Source organism: Pinus tabuliformis, chromosome 1_2, assembly GCF_031772625.1.
Source record: "Pinus tabuliformis cultivar Carrire ecotype Pingquan chromosome 1_2, CPIR1, whole genome shotgun sequence".
Taxonomy (NCBI): Eukaryota; Viridiplantae; Streptophyta; class Pinopsida; order Pinales; family Pinaceae; genus Pinus; species Pinus tabuliformis.
The window spans coordinates 987,322,710-987,327,486 of record NC_142298.1 but is presented as its reverse complement, the minus strand read 5'-3'; the positions used below and the strand labels follow the sequence as shown (position 1 = coordinate 987,327,486).

Here is a 4,777-nt window from a genome sequence, read left to right as displayed (position 1 = left end):
GCAAGATCAATAGGATCTTGAAGGTGAGCCGACAAAGTCTTATTTAACTCTAGTTGAAGGTTATGCTTGAACAATTTGGTTTACAGGCATAGTGAAGAAAGTCTCAGTGGGAAGAAGCAGATCACAACTGTAGAGCAGTGATAGAGGAGTCCAACAAAGGATTCTAAGTGAATGTGGCAGAACCTGAAGATTCAACAGAGGTTGAATAAAGTTGCAGATGAGTGAAGCCTGAAGGAGCAGTGGAGAAATGCTCGAAAGGTTCCAGTAGAGGACCGGGTGATTACCAAAAGACCAGATCCGGAGGAAGGGATTGGTGAGGTAAGTGGCAGCAGAAGAGTTTGCTGTTGCAGAGGCTTGGTGCAACTCATGGGTGAGAAACTCATGGCGAAGGAGATGACTATTGAAAGTCATAAAGGAGAGAGCAGGGGTTCAGAAAGAGGCCACAGTAGAAAGAGGGAGAAAGAAGATGCCAAGGTAAGTGGCATAAGACAGCAGTTGACTGATGAAGAGTATGAGAAAGAGAAAGCTGAGATCGCGGTTCATCTTGAGTTATTGATGGAATTGTTACGGGAAAATATGAGAGACCAGAGACATGGTTGGAATATGAGGAAGAGAGTGAAGTGGCAGAGGCTACAACAGAAAAGAGATCAACAGATAAACATGCAGTTAACAGAAGAGCTGAGGAAGCTCGAGCAGATGATGAGTATACAGTTGAGTCGTGAAGAACTCAGAGTAGCTGAGTTGAAAGTGTAGGTTTCCATTGGTGAAACAGAGGAGGAGATCATTGATGATTTCTTGGGTTATTGGGCAGATCCAAATCAACTGGATGATGTAAAATCTTGTGTTTTTGTAGCTGACAATTGTGATGTGATTACAGGGTTTACTGAGGAGGATGCACAATCTTGTGAAGCTGTCACAAGTATGGAGAAGAATCTTTCGGGAGATAAATACTCGGAAGAAGAAAGCAGTGATGTGTTTGTACTTGAAGCTGTTGCAGTAGAGAGAGGAGCTCAAGAAGAGAGGATGAAGACAAAGATAATGGCAGATGCCGCAGGCAAATTTGTTCAGAGGAAAATGCTTGAAGAAGTAGGGGAAGCAGATGAAACAGATGAAGTTATCTGCAAGCCAGAGGAAGGAATATCTCTGGATGATGATGAGGAAGTGGTGAGATCGTATGAGGGTCTCAAAAGTTCAGAAGAGAACTTGCATCAGCGTACTGAAATGTTGACAGGAAGACTAGATTCAGAGAAACAGGTGACAGAAGATAAAACTGGTGGGAAAGACGCAAATAAAATAATTGATGTTCCACAACAGCTTGATGACTGTTTGTTGCATACGCCCTTGGCTACGATGTTGCCGCTCGAAGGAAGTTCAGAGGAGGTGCAACTTTCCAAGAGCAGCCTGAGAGAAACAGAAGAGGTCAAAGAGGGTTTAAATGACGTGGGAGTATCGGTGTGACAGGCAGGGGAAGACAAATCAATGTTTAATTTTCTATTTGCTGGCCAACAAAAACCTAGCGGAAAAGCCATCAAAGGTAGGGATCAGCCCTGTTCCGCTCCCGTGGTTTGGGATGCATATCAAGCCAGTTCCCTTGAGAAGTTAGCAGGTGGAGACATAAAATCAATTGGAGGAAGGGTTAAGTTGCCGACATCTTGTCTTCACAGTGATAGAGGGTTGCCCATAGTTGGTAAAGACATTTCTTGGCAGGAAGCATGTGGACCCAGCTACTGTTCCTCTCCACCCAATGGCTCCTCAGCATTGTTTTCAAACGATCCAATGTCACCCACACGGAATATAGCTGACAGTCCTGGAAGCAAAAACTGCGTAGAAGACGAGAGCCCAAAGATATTAGTGAGTAAAGGTGAAAAGGGACAGCCAACAAATATTGTCAAAGAAGCTGATGAAGAAAAGACCATGATTTCTGAAAACTTAGTAGAAGATCATCATGCTATCATGATGATAGGCACGATTGAGTCAGCCGTGGGAGATGTTGAGTTGATCAACGTACCTCAAAGAAGACGACATGAAGCAGAGGTTCACCTAGCAAAAGGTGAAGAAAAGGAAGAAGCGCTGACAATGACAAGAAGTCAGCAACAGGATCAAGGAGGAAAAGAAAGCAGCACTCATCAAGAAGCTAATGTATGGGAGAAGGAGCTAGAGTTGCTGGAGAAATGGCTAAAAGCACCAGTACCTGATGAAGACTGCAAGAAGTTTGCAGTAAAAGAAGCAGAAGCAGGGGAGGAAGTTCACAACTGTGAACCAAGGCAAAGAAGCATTATTAGAATAGATGATGCAGGGGAAAAATTTGAAAACTCTTTGAAAGAGTTAAATCAACACACTGAAGTGTGGATGAAAGGAAAAAGTCCAGCACAGCAAGTTGAAACTCCATTGAAAGGAGACACACAGTGTAGATGTGTGAGACAAAGGAAGATGCAGCTGGACAGCAGCAACCAGCTAGAGCAGGAAGGGAGAATTAAAGAAGACGACCAGCAAGAAGATCGACTGGAAACAGAGACTGAGAACATAAAGAAATTGAGGTTGCAGCAGACCAGAAGGCAAAGGCTAGCAGCATCAGGAGAGGTTAACAATCAAATATTAAAATATTTTCAGCAAGTTAAAAGAATTTGTCCAAATGGTCCTGATGCCACCCAAAAGTTTGAAGAGACCGAAACAACGGTCAAAAAAATTAGATTTATTGAGGCCATCTCAGTGAATGATCTGGTGAATCATTCGATTGTTGAACCCATTGATTTTCATTCAATAAAGGTGGAGTGACAGCATGGAGTAGAAGGAGAAAATGTAACATTGGAATTTATAAAGATGGATGACTTCAAGAATCAGGAAAGTATATGCAGAAGGTGTGCATTTCAAATATTATTGCAAGTAAAGGATTTGCTGGAGGCGATTTCTCCGAATGGAAAGCAATTCACTGTTTGTGATGACATCCATGGTCAGCATTATGACCTTTTTAACATCTTTGAGGTTAGTAGGCTTCCTTCGGAGGACAATCCTTATCTTTTTAATGGTGATTTTGTTGATCGAGGATCATTTTCAGTTGAAGTCGTACTTGTGCCATTCGTATTCAAGTATATGTGTCCAAGAGGAAATCATGGAAGCAGGAGTAAGAACCAGATTTATAGTTTTGAGGGCGAAGTCAAGTCCAAGTACAACGGAAGTATGGTTGAGCTTTTCGCTGAAGTGTTTTGTTGTTTGCTTTTGGCTCATGTCCTCAATGACAAGATTTTTGTTGTCCGTGATAGTCGTTTTAATGTTGATAGTATAAAACGGGATGATATCAAAGATATTGTTTGGTTCCGAGAGCCACCTGAAGAGGGTCTGATGTGTGAAATACTTTGTAGCAATCCACAGCTCCATAAAGGGCATGGACCCAACAAACGAGAGGTTGGTTTGTCTTTTGGAGAAGATGTGACCAAAAGATTTTTCCAAGAAAACAATCTTGCGCAGGTGGTCAGGTCTCATGAAGTTAAAGAGGAAGATGAAATTGAACACAACGACAAACTTATTACGGTGTTTTCAGCTCCAAACTATTGTGACCAGAGAAGGAAGATGAAGCAGGAAGCAGCTGACATGCCGCCTAAACGGAGGAGCAGAGCATATGGACAACTCGAGGACAAAGTCTGGGATCCAGGAGGAATTTTTATTTTTCTTCATACCTTTTTGAAAGCACATGATCAGGAGATCATGAATGTTTTCAACCGTGAGAGTCTGATGCAGGAGCATCTAGACCGGGCCAGCAATGTGATGGGGTGGTCACATGTTGTGGCTAAATGCAAGACTTGAGGAAGACTTAGTTGTTAAATTTGTGTTAATTTCAATAAGGGTAGGTAGTTAAAAGTGGTCTAGTTTAGTTAAATGTTGAGCTATAACTGAATAACAAATTATTTCTTGTGTGGAAAGAAGTAGTTAGGTATGACTGATGTATAACTTCCTTTTGGTAGAATAGATCAGGGGAGATTAGAGGGCAGAAGAGAAAAAAATAAGTTTGTAAGCCTACGGGATTTTGTAAAGGGCCATTGAATTGAAAATCTAGCCATGAACCAAGAGGTTTTTTTGTATTTAACTTCATGTTTGTTTATGAAGGACTTATTCTGAATTGTGTACATAGTGAATCTGTGAGACTTTACGTGTGTAGAGAAATTTGAATTTACTGTCAATCTGTGTTTGAATAGAATGAAATAGAGGGTTACTGTTGTTACTGTCGATTTGTGGTTGAATCAAATTGAAAATAGACAGCGTATTTAAGATCACGACTTGGAAGTCGTGTTTTGGTTCATTTGTGGATTTAATGCAGGTGTTATATGTACTTGAAACCAAACGCTGTGAAGTTAAACGAAATCGAATGCTGTGAGGTTGAATTGTAGTGTTGAATTCCGAATTAAATGGGTAATCCAAGGATCGAAGGACTGTAATTTTGTGTGGGCAAATGTTATTTTTAGTGGCGATTTCATTGATATTAAAATGCTTAAAATCGATTGTCGTTTGATGGTAAGCTGAATTAAATTACGTTGGAGAGAAGCTGTTGGTTAAAACGCTGTTGAATGAAATTGATTTGAAATCAGATACAGAGCTGTATGAGGTGTAGAGTTCTGTTTTAAACTCTGTCTATTTTAATCGATTGGAACAGATTTTAATTACAGATGGGTGCTCAGCCTTGAACGATGCGAGGGATTCAACCCATTCGATGGATCAAGTTTTAAGCAGAAGAAGTGTTTAATTTCCAGACATGATAATTAATTGCAGAGGTGTTGTATTGAAT

At 40.8% G+C, this 4,777-nt stretch overlaps 1 pseudogene; it reads left to right on the top strand.

Annotated features, from left to right (window-relative positions):
* The first annotated feature begins 2,820 nt into the window (after positions 1–2,820).
* On the top strand, positions 2,821–4,369 carry LOC149209346 (serine/threonine-protein phosphatase 5 pseudogene; annotated as a pseudogene).
* Positions 4,370–4,777: the final 408 nt, after the last annotated feature.